The following is a 12944-nucleotide window of genomic DNA, read 5'->3' as shown; positions in this document are numbered from 1 at the left end:
TAATTCTCTCGTTATTTCATTTGACTTCATAAATGAAAAGGTTTTAATGATATCTGTAGATCATTAATTATGAGCGAATGTTTGACTATTCCTTTTTACTCTTTAATGAAAGTAATGTCAAAGATAATCGATACAAAACATCAAATACTCTGGAATAAAGAGAAGAGATGCAACCCAACATTAAGAAATACATGAGGCTGAGAGGTCTCACTCTCAGCCTCACGGGCTAATCTGAGATACAGAAAAGGCCCTGAACCCTTTGCTACATTCCATTATATAGACAGACCTCTTTCACATGGAAACATGTACTAACAAAAGAAATTTGCATTCAGAGGTTACACCTTTTGGGGGGGTGAGACCATTTGCCAGGAGACCACCTTCCTTTGTGTGCCAGTTATTTCTAAACTCTTAAAAACCTTATTACCTTTTGTTTTACTTATTTGGAAATGAGACATTTGTACCAGTCGCAATGAGACATTTCAAATGATACTAAATATGTACAATACTTGATGTCAATCATTCACATCAAACTGTACATTTTCTTGGGTGAATTCAGATGATCTGACCATGAGAGAGAGGGGGTGAGAGAAGGGGGAAAGAGATGTAGATTAGGATGACTCGGAGGTGAGACTTTTCTTCTCGATAGTGCACGAGGGCTAGTTCAAATGTTAATTTCCAGAGAGGTCCTTTTGTCCTCTCAGGGTCTATATATATATATATATATATATATATATATATATATATATATATTGTGTTGTTCCAAATATAAGGGAGATCACATAGCACCGAAAAGACAGCTGTTTCTCCCTTACGTCGGAGGGCAAGCACGGGGCGCTGATTCATTACACTGCATCAAAGCGGCCGTTTCTGACACAAAGTCTTGATTTTGTTTTTGGGGTGTACTAGAATATTTTTTCAACTTTTCATGCTTGATTGTTAAAAAAAACCCGCAATGAAGCCCCTCCTTCTGAGATAAGTAATGTGCTGTGATTGTTTAGCTGACCAAGTCAGGGGTGGATTAAAGGGTTAGTTCACCCAAAAATGAAAATTCTGTCAGTAATCACTCACCCTCATGTTGTTCCAACCCCCGTAAGACTGTGTTCATCTTCGGAACACAAATTAAGAAATGTTTGATGAAATCTGAGAGCGTAGTGTAACAGCGCAGCACTTCTGAGCCTACGTTCTGGCGTACAACCCAGAAGCGCTGCGCTGTTACACTATACGCTCTCAGATTTCATCAAAAATATCTTAATTTGTGTTCCAAAGATGAACGAATGTCTTACGGGGTTGGAAGGAACAACATGAGGGTGAGTGATTACTGACAGAATTTTCATTTTTGGGTGAACTAACCCTTTAAGTTATTTTGGGAAGACTTAAAACAAGCGTTTGAGATTATCCCCATCTTCTTCTTCATTGCGACGAGCCGTGACACAATTTCTAGATAAAAGCTGAATTTTTTTTCTGAATTTTGATTTCATCTGGAGAAAGAAATATTTACATTTGGAAAAAATGATATAATAAAAGAATACGAGGAAGGTGGACTAAAGGAAATAGATTTTGATATCATGAATGGGGTTCTTAAACTTAAATGGCTGCAATCTTTTATCAAGAATGAACATTCATTTTGGTTTGCAATTCCATCAAGTCTTTTAAAAAAATGTGCAGGTATAAAACATTTTTTTACAATGTGACTTACAGATTTCTAAAGGTCCATTGAAACTATCAGTTTTTCATAAACAAGTCCTCTTTTACTGAAAGATGTTGTTCAAAGTCAAACACAATTTCAGTCCACATAATATTTAATAACTGTTGTTACTGTTGTACCCCAGTTATTGGTTATCTCCCTTGGTAGTTTTGGTTTGAACTTTGGGTGTTTGAAGTGTGAACTGTTTAACAGCATCCCGGGCATTTCATTTGTTGGTTTGTTTTTTGCAAAATGGTCCAAACATGCAAATTGGTTGATAACATAACTGCAATAAAGTATCCTATACTTAACAATCACTTGTTTACAAAGTGCAATGGGTAGTCAAATTATCTTTACTTCAAATTTTCTGTCATCTCTTGGAATATCTGAAAGCAGGTTTTTCCTAATATCCGTCATAATTAGCAGAACACATTTTACATTTAAGGGGAAAGTCAATTGTTTAGTCGATAATTCAAGAATGTCAGAATTTTAAAGTTTTTCCTAACTTGTGCTCAAAGTAACATCTTATAATTGTTTAACTATAGCATTTGTTAAAATAAGGATTTAATTGATGACTCCTCATTAGCTTATATGCTTAGGCCAATGTTCACTTTTTTCTTTCTTTTTTTATCTATAGCATTTATTATGAAAAATAGCAAGCTGCATTTAGAAACTAGCCTAGCTACAACATGCCACAGTTGTAACATAAATCTTTAGTGGAAAATCTGTTGCCCCAAAAGAGATGATCTATTATAAATTCTACAACTAGTCAAATGTTTCCACAATACAATAGAAAAAGCTAATGTATGTTGGAGCAGGATGATGTTTTCCCTTTTTTCATCAGTCTTTTTAGTGGCTGTTTTAGATCATGTTTGACTTTCTCTGAATCGTTTTACTACATTCTCTATATTTCAAAAAGGATTGCACATTTTATCATTAGCGTCGCATAGAAACGGCTCGTGCAAATTTTAATCACACTTTTTTGGAGCGCGCTGGTGAACGCGCCTGCGATGATTCGCGCGCCCAGGGCCGGCGCTCCGCACACGCACATCACGCACTGCGCGTAGGGCACCAAGTGCTTGGGGGGGCACCAAAAAATCTGGGTCGTGAAAAATCTTCACAATAGGCTACTAGTATAAATAACAAATAAAATATGTCTAAAGCATGTTAATATACAAAAGCAATACAAAACTAATATAGGCCTAGACCAAATTAGTCGAGAAAAAGGTGAATCTCCTGTGCCAGTCTCCCTCTGGTGCCCCCCCTCCCCACCTCCCAGTGGTCTGTTCGATTATGCGATTATGGGATGGGGGAGGGTGGGCGGGGACGGACGCAATGCTTAATCATAAAACAGATATAACACTACCATCGATTTAAATAGTACATTGATTGGGTTTAAGTGGTCGTTCAATGAGGCCTATTATATGTTGATCCGACGAAAATTAAGCGTGTATTTAAGTGGTCCAGGGGTAGAATTTTTGCCAAGCGTATCAGAGGTTCTGAGTTCTAATCCGCACTCATAGTTTTTTTTTCTTTTTTTTTCTTCAAAACCGATTATGTTTTTCAGTGGTTGTATATCAGGCAGGGACACTTTTTTGTGCTTTTTGTTTTCTAATTGCACCGGAACGAATAGAGAGTCTCCACAACGGATTGAAACGCGCGTCTGAGTGAAGGCTGTGCGCGAGCCAGAAACAAACATATAGTATCCGCGCCACTGATCGCAGCGGCAACGAGCACTTTGATCAGTTGATTTAAAAAAACAACACATTTCAGCGTTAGATCGCCTCTTATTTAAAAAAAGAATGAAATGAATGCTCTGCTGGTTAACTGGAGATGTTTTGTTTGTTTGTATTGGTACATTCGTGCCGCGAGATGTTTCAAAAGTGGTGGGGACAATATCGACCTTAGAAAATAGTGGTGGGGACATGATCCTACCCGCAAATTACGCCTATGCGTGTATGCCTGTCCAGGGGCGTCGCTAGTAGTGCAAAAGATCCGGGGCTTTAGCCCTGCATGTTGATTCTTTTTAAAAAAAAAAAAACTTTGAAACTGCAATTAGAAGAACCCCCCCCCCCCCCCCCCCCCCCCCACAATCTCAGTGTTTGTATATTTTCATATTCACAGAGTTGTCAAATTATGTACAGAATTATTATATTGTGCCTCATCAGACCTTTGCACTTTTAACTTTCTGTGTTTACATTGTTCAGTTCCAAATCTGTGTTTTTAGTAATTGTGGTGGTATTTGGTATTTATAATTTTAACCTTTATATTATTTATTTCTTTTCATGTTTGGTGCCATTGTTAATGTAAAATTATTTCTTTGCAGCAGTTATTTTGGAAGTAAAGAGAACCTAACTAAGAAAATCGGAATGGTTGTTATTCCTTTGGTGTTTGTTGGTTGGGGGAGCGGGGGCATCGCCAAGCATTTGTGCTTAGGGCACCCAAATGGCTAGCGCCGGCCCTGCGCGCGCCACTCATGCTAAATCAATATTAGGCTTCATTCACAGTCACAGTCATGCTCATACAGCTTACAAAAGCTCCCTAATAGCCTGATGTAGGCCTACGTTTCGGTGTGTGCGCTCAGAGTAGCGGCAACATGTGAGAAGTGCCGATTCTCAAGAAAAAGTGAGGGTACGGTTTATATACAAAAAGTACTTTAATTTAGTATCATTTGGAAATTGGAATATATTTTTATGCAATTTGGGATATTTTTTAATATATGTCAGACAGTTTATGTTTACTCTTTGTACAATATGAGAAAAATGCAACAAAAAAATTAGAGCATGTAATTTCAGTTTAGTAATTATGCATTTATTAGTAGTGTATTTATTATTGCCTATTTATTTATTTATTTATTTATTTATTTATTTATTTATTTATTTATTTATTTATTTATAACTATTTTAATCTATTTTACCAGATGCCACTGCCAAGCGAAAAAATTCTGACCCTGCAGCAAGAGCGGAGTACCTTGATAGGAGAAGAGTGAAATATTATTACAGTTTAAAAAAAAACTGTTTTCTATGTGAATATATAGTAAACTGTAATCCTGTGATCAAAGCTGAATTTTCAGCATCATTAATCCAGTCTTCAGTGTCACATGATCCTTCAGAAATCATTCTAATATGTAGGCTAACCCTGGACCACAAAACCAGTCACATGGGTCAGTTTTTTGAAATTGAGATTTATACGAAAGCTGAATAAATAAGCTTTCCATTGATGTATGATTTGTTAAGATAGAACAATATTTGGCCGATACAACATCGAAACATTGAGAAAATCACCTTTAAAGTTGTCCATTTATGTTTGCGATATTTCTATATTCACTCACAAAAATAAATGTTTTATATATTTACGGTAGGACATTTACAAAATATGAAACATGATCTTTATTTAATATCCTAATGATTTTTGGAATAAAAGAAAAATCAATAATTTTGATCCATAAAATGTATTGTTGGCTATTGCCACAAATACCCTGTCCAAGTCGTGACTGGTTTTATGATCCAGGGTCACTAATGATTTGCTGCTCAATAAACATTCCTGATTATTATCAATGTTCATATTTTTGTGGAAACTGTGATACATTTTATATGTCAGGATTATTTGATGAAGTTCAAAAGAACAGCATTTATTTGAAATATAATCTTTCGTAACATTATAGCCTAAATATCTTTACTGTCACTTTTTATCAACTGAATGTGTCCTTGATTAATAAAAGTATTAATTACTTTAAAAAAAACTATTGACCCCAAAAGTTACCTGTATACAATACTATTATGAAATAATTTATATCTATAACATTATTATTAGTAGTTAGAAAGAAATTCTAAGTCAAGTTAAATGAAATGGTGCACTTGTGTTTGTGATGTGATTTTTATAAAAAAAATAAAAATAAAAAAAAAGTTTATAAAATGCTTATGTTCAGGAAAATTCTGTGAAATTTATATAAAATATGGTTTAAATCAATTTTTTATGTATAAAATGTATTGTTCATTGATCTCTTTAAATAGATTTTTAACTGGTCTTCGTGTCATTTGGAGCGAAGACTCATCTTGTGGTGCGACCAATAAAAGCAATCACTGTATTAAATTTAAAATAAAATATCTTATTTCTGTGGCTGAAATATGAATCACTGATACAGTATGCTTTAGTAAATGATATTTTTAAAACATTTGTATCAGTTTTATGTGATCTACAGGAAAAATAATTCTGTTAACTAGATATAAGAAGGCAACTCAGAAATTATATAACTATAACAAAAAATGCAAAATACAAAAACTCAAAAGAAATGCAAATACTTGGTTTCTAAACACTTTAATTACTAAGAACTTGAACTTGTAAAAAATTGTTAAGCATGTTAAGGAAATTAAGGTCGCACCACATGACATTTTTTAAGGCTACGGACAATTCATCTATAGATGAAGAAACATTAAAATCACTTAAATGTTTTTAATGAATTTAGGTGTTTTTTTTTTGTTTGTTTTTTTTGTTGTTTTTTTTAAAATTGGCCTGTCGAAAATCCTTATTGACCCAAAAGCAACAACAAGGTATTTTCAACAGACCAAATAACTCCAAAAGCGTTAGTTAATTCCACAGCAATAACGGACGGGTTAAATATCACTGTAGTAATATGTATTATTTATGTTGCCTTAATCAAAAATGTTCATTAACTTCAGCATTACGTGATACTACACTGTAAAAAATTTCTAACCCTCCCAAATCAAAAATTTCAAGTGACCGATAACATCTAAATTTTTCAATTGGCCCAAGTGAAATTCTTGTTGCAATAGTCTGTTAACATTGGCTCAATGAGAAATAATACGTCAGACTAATTGAAAAATTTAGATGTTATCGGTCACTTGAAATTTTTGACTTGGGGATGTAATTTTTTTTTTACAGTGTATTTCAAAGTGATTTCCGTCATTTTGACAGATTATAAATTGAATTTAGGCTACCTGTGAAAACAAACCTGGAAAGAGACGTGAGGAGAATAACGAGAGATTCTTCGTGCATTCCAGTGAATTATTAATGGAATATATAGTAAATTAAATTCGGGAGAACAGACCACAAATGTGCACTATATGTTGTCCTTTTTCATACTTTAACTGCGGACTGCAAAGGGAAAAAAGAAAATAATCACGAGGAAAAGAAAGCAGCGATTGAAAAGAGCTCGCCATAGATAATATTGTTATAACATGTCACGTTAAAATAGGCTACTAAGTGTTACGTTATGTTATTCTTAAATAAAACATGAAAGACAACTGATAGCTCATTGAGTCAAACTGACGGATAAGCTTTATTTGTATGGCAACCTTATGATTTGAAATGATTCGTTTCAGCCTTTTTGAATGGAAGTTCCCCAACCCATAATTCAAAACGCAGTATATGGTCGTCAGGAATAAGGTGGATATGTTTTTGTTTGACCATTTTGTCTTATCTTAAGTTGTTAAAAAAAATTGTTTCAAGATGTAAACACACTTATTTAAAAAAATAAAAAAGATGTTAAATTGTTATTTTCTTTGAATTTGTTTATACTACATTGCATTTTTTTTATAAGGTGCTGTTTTTGTTTTATATGCTGCTAAGAAGACAAGACACCCGAAGGTGGGTCAAGTAGCTCCATCATGTTCAAAGTAAAAAAGATCATACTTTCTGATGTTAGTTTTAATAAATAAAAATAAAATAAAATAAAAAATCAAGGAAATTTCTCTGGCATTTCTTTCTTTCTGCTGTATCGAAAATGTCCCTTATGAAAAAAACCTGCATGTTCATATACTGTACAGCAACCATATATCTTCCTTACTTTAATCGGCCAGAATTACCTTCTGTGTTTCATGTAAGGCCAATACATGTCCTATACAAAATCAGACCGATTATGGCCCCTTTCATACTAAATAGCACACATACAACTTGTAGGGGATTTTTGCGTTATATATGGATACTGTAAAAAGTCTTATATGAGTTTTAGATGACAAAAGTATGCAAATGTGTATGGAAATAGTAGAAAATATCTGATATTCATAAGTTTTTATATTGAATCATATCCTAGTCAAATTAAAGTCATATAGAATTTATACACATTTTGTGTCATTTGTTTATGTGTTTCATACAGATTTCATGTTTTGATGACCAACATCTGATTCACTTATATGCAGTTGGCAAATTTTGAAATTGTATACAGTGCAGAAGCCGGTTCGAGGATTACTGTCAGAATATCACTGACCTTTATGAGGACTGTTCATTTTCCTACAGGATTTGAAAGAGCAGTTGAAAAGCAATGACATTGTAAGACTGTGTATTTACATTTATTGTGAACTGTCTGGGCCTGTTGTTTGTGAGCAAATCATAACATATTATTGCAAATGAACAAAGTTGAGTCAAATATGTTTCTAGAACAGTGATTAAAATGTTGAAAATTGGCTGGGATATGTTTTTGTATATGTGATGAACTCTGGTGGTTTTTTTCGTGAAACATTTTTACACTTAGAATATTGATTAAATTTTTAAGCAGTGAAATCAATTACATACACTGTATTAACTGAGTAAATGTAAGTAAAACAAATTAAATAGATCTGAGTAACTGCATTTGGTACATTAACAAATACAATTGAGTAGAAATAATTGGGGGGGGGAAACATTTAAAAACAAATATTTATGATTAATATTAACTGTGTTTATATGCGAGTAATATTAACTTTTTTATTTCCTCTAAACCTTTGTAAAAATATTCCATACAACCACCCGTATAACTACATGACATTGGCCTTTATTGTCGATGAGATTAAACAGCAATGCAGCATATTTTATACTATTTTTAACACGTACAGTATACAATATTGCCTACATTTAAACTCATGTAACAAACATTTTCGAAGTAAAAATTAAACATTTAGGCCTAAACATTCAAGTAATTCAAGTGTAATCAACCGGTCTGTTATCCAATATCCACCGGATCAGCGCTGGTTCCCGTGCCAAAGATGGACTCGCCTCTGCGGGGGAACCTCTAACTTTACACCGCCGTCCTACATCACTCACAGCCGAAATAGAGACTAGGCTTTCAGAAAAAATAAAATAAATAAATAAATGAAAAACTTATTAAACATAAAATTAAATAAATCATGTTATTGCATGGGTTTACCACTAGATGCCTGTATAGCTCTAAATGGAGATGCTTGTGAATTCTAGTTGTTTTTGGACCAAATTACTTACTTTTAAGATGTGGATTGAATGTATTTTTTTTAGAAATTCTCAAATAATACATTTTGCCAAGGTTTATAACATTTTATTAATTATTATTTTAATAATTTTAATAATTATTATATTAATTATATATATATATAAATTATAATGATTAATTATGTTATGTTTTTCACTCTTGATGTTTTAGTGTTTCACCCCTTCATTGCTGAGCACTTTTTTTCTGCATCGTGGCCGATTTGTAGCGAATTTTTGTGTTTTTGTCAATTTCCCATTCATTTCCTATGGGGGTCATTTTTGACCGAAGACCAAAATCTTGACTAATTTTTTTACGACCACTTAGCATGCTCGGATCATGAACTCAATTTTTTTGTGTGTTCACATACCTATATAATTTCGTAACCTTCCGATGAAGCTGTGATTTTTAAAAATTCAAAACAGATTTGTAATCTGAATTTATTGGTGTGTATGTGTATAAAAGTGTGTTTGTATGTGTGTGTGTGTCGGTGGGTGTGTGAATTTTTTGCACTCTTGATGTTGTGTCACCCCTTTACTGCAGTGTACTTTTTTTTAGAATCGTGGCCGATTTGTAGATTGTACAGACAAAAATTCAGAGAAAAATTCAGAGAATTTTTGTGTTTTTGTAAATTTCCCATTCATTTCCTATGGGTCGGTCATTTTTGACCGAAGACCACGAGTGTGACTTTTTTTTACGACCACTTAGCATGCTCGGATCATGACCTCAATTTTTTTTGGTATTCACATACCTAATGCCATAAAAGTCACCAAGTATCATAACCTTCCGATGAAGCTGTGATTTTTTAAAATTCAAAACAGAAACTTATTCGGTCAGAAGTGACCGAGGACCATCAGAGGGTTAATTATCCATTCTCAAATAGTGTGATGGAAATTTCACAAGTATATTAGCTAAGTGTATTTTAAATTTAAACATAAAAAATATAACAAACTTAAATATAACTAAATTTCAGACAAAATTAACTGTTGGAGTTTTAGTCAATTATTTCGGTATGTTCAACTCAAACTATCAAGTAAATGATATTCAGAGATTTTATTAAGTTAATAAAGTTAATGTGATATAATATATAAGATTCTTATGCTTATATAAGCATAAGAATCACTTCGACATTTAGGAAAGTTTTATGTTTGTAACTGGTTAAGAATAGAACTGTTGTATACCATAGTAGTATGTGATAAAGTTTAGAGAAATTGTCACAAATGAAAATTAAATCTGGTGATGCAGGATTTAAAATGAAAACTAGTGATATGTGAAATATGCAACTGTATCTTGTAGAATACACTCTAATAAATAATTTTGTAATTAAAATGTGTGCTTGTGTGTGTAGTTTAAATGTTGTGTCCCTTACAATATTCTGTTGGAACATATAAGAATCACAGGTGTTTTTAGCAAACCTTTTCCATATGGGGTACCAAACCGTGACATCACTGTGTCGTATCAAACCAAAACATATATATATATATATATATATATATATATATGTCACAGTTGTGTTGTTTAGTTTGTTTTCATTGGACTTGTCTGCCTGTCTTCATGTCACGTGTCATCTTCATTATCAGTGTTCATCTGTGTTAGTATTTAAGTTCCTTCAGTTCAGTCAGTCTTTGTCCGTTCTCCATTGTATTTTGGTGTGTGTGAACCTTCTGCTCGTCTGTACCTATTTGAATTATAAGTAAAAGTTTGTATTGGAACTTCTGACTCATCTTCTTCTGCCTGCACCGCACCCTGACTATATATTATATATATATATATATATATATATATATATATATATATATATATATATATATATATTTTTTTTTTTATAAACAAAGACGTGCACACACAATCGCGAAAGACTGAACAGCACACATCATATATTTATATATATATATATATATATATATAGATAGATAGATAGATAGATAGATAGATAGATAGATAGATAGATAGATAGATAGTATATAGGCTACTGTTTTATGCAAAGACTGAAATTTTAAGGGTTTTCTGTGTGTTTAAAATTGTCTCTTCAAATATTTATGAATCTAGAACTTTTCCAGGTACTTCTCCATGCAGATAAATGAATAATAAAACCCTTTGTGTTTAATCTACTTTCATTCTGATTATCTGGCAGGTGTGTGATACAAATCCAGTCTGAAATTTTATCTTTTTGATTTCTCAGAAACACTGTGTTTAAGTGAAATGTTATAACAGACACCCCAAAACACAATCTGTTATAACTTGCGTTATATTATGCTTTCATTTTCCCTTTTTGTTCTCTCCCATTCCAAAATGTCCAGTTCAAGTCAAGGCTTGTTGTTACTGAATGTAAATGTGTACCTTGAAATGCAATGTAAGTCGCTTTGGATAAAAGCATCTGCCAAATGCATAAATGTAAATGTAGGCCTAAATGTTATAAAGTGCTGCAAAAACTATGCAATTTTGTAGGCCAACCCAGAAGCATTATCCTGGTTACCTCTATGAAAAGCCAATACGATTTTATCATTGGCTTTTGGAAATAAACTCTGTGACCAACCAGTTTCTGAAACTTACAGGTTTTTATTCAGCAAGATATTCTTCACAAAAGATCTATGGAAGTAAAATAATGTCAAATGTTTTTGGCATTTAAAAAAAAAATTGCCATTATGCTTGCATTTTTAATGCATTGTATTTTTAGGGCTTGCATTTTTATGGGCTGAAATTCAACATGGTTGAATATTTAAGCTGTGAATATTTCAAATAAAAACATTTCAAACACATTTTCATTATTAAAAATTCAATAATCCATATTCACCTTTCATATTTCACTTCCAAAATATTCAAACTGTTTAAAAATACAACCTGTAATATTCAACAGGCAATTTTCGGTCCATTTTATTTCGCTTTGCAAATTCACTTCCACAAATTCAGTGGTTCAAATTCGACATTAAATTCAACATTGACATCCAGGAACTGCAGGAAAAGCAGTAGATTGCCGAGCATACTCTCCATCTGCTGTTTGTCAACCTCACCAGCAGGTGGTGCAAAAGCGCATGTTGTTGAGTTAGAACAAGTAATTCATTCATAAAATGAAAATGATTATCTGTGTCAATATATGCGGAAAAGATGATAAACACACAAAAGCTGTGTTTATGTTTCATTCAATAACTTCATTGTTACTTTCCCTGTGTAGCCTACATGTTATCAGCTTTCTCTATGAACGGGATTATAACCAGTTTCTCTCAATACCTCATACTCAAGGATTCCCCTTCCGCTGGGACAAAACGCTTAATGTATCTTAATGGACTAATACAGTGATATAAAAGACCAAACTCACACCTTATTGGGGATGTAGGCTGTAGGGTACTATATAGGCTACAGGCAAGCAGATGGACATAAAACCAACACTTGATCAATTAATACTAACACTTTCTCTTCTATTCTATTCTCTCTCTCTCTCTCTCTCTCTCTCTCTCTCTATATATATATATATATATATATAGTATGCCTACGTGTATTGCATTAGCTTAAACTGGGAAGAGTCATAGCACTTGCATATCGTTGTCCTCCTATTGTTAGTTTAACTGTAAATCGCTTTGGATAAAAGCGTCTGCTAAATTACTAAATGTAAAATTGGCTTGACATTGGACATTCGCACATTTAGGGACCGTCTTTAAAGTTGCATAAAACATTGGCATACACGTTTCTAACTTCAATAGCAAACTTAAATGTATTTGAATAAATATCAAAAATCCAAAGGGTGCGCATTATGCCTGACACTACATGAACACTTTACAGTTGGTTTTATGACTGTAAGCCGTTCTATTCAAATGCTATTGAAGTTAGAAACGTGTATACCAAAGTCGTATTTTAGAGACGGTCCCTAAATGTGCGAATGTCCAACGTCAAGCCAACTTTATGACAGTCTATCACTGGGAAACGCTCAGCATTAAGCTTTGCGCTCATGCTAAAATTTGCGCGTTATTCTGAGTCCATCTGCTTGCCTGCGAGTTTGGTCTTTTATATCACTGTAATTAGTACATTAAGCTACGTTAAGCGTTTTAT

This window comes from Abramis brama, assembly GCF_963993115.1.
Source record: "Abramis brama genome assembly, chromosome: 20".
Taxonomy (NCBI): Eukaryota; Metazoa; Chordata; class Actinopteri; order Cypriniformes; family Leuciscidae; genus Abramis; species Abramis brama.
Note: the sequence above shows the minus strand (reverse complement) of the source record.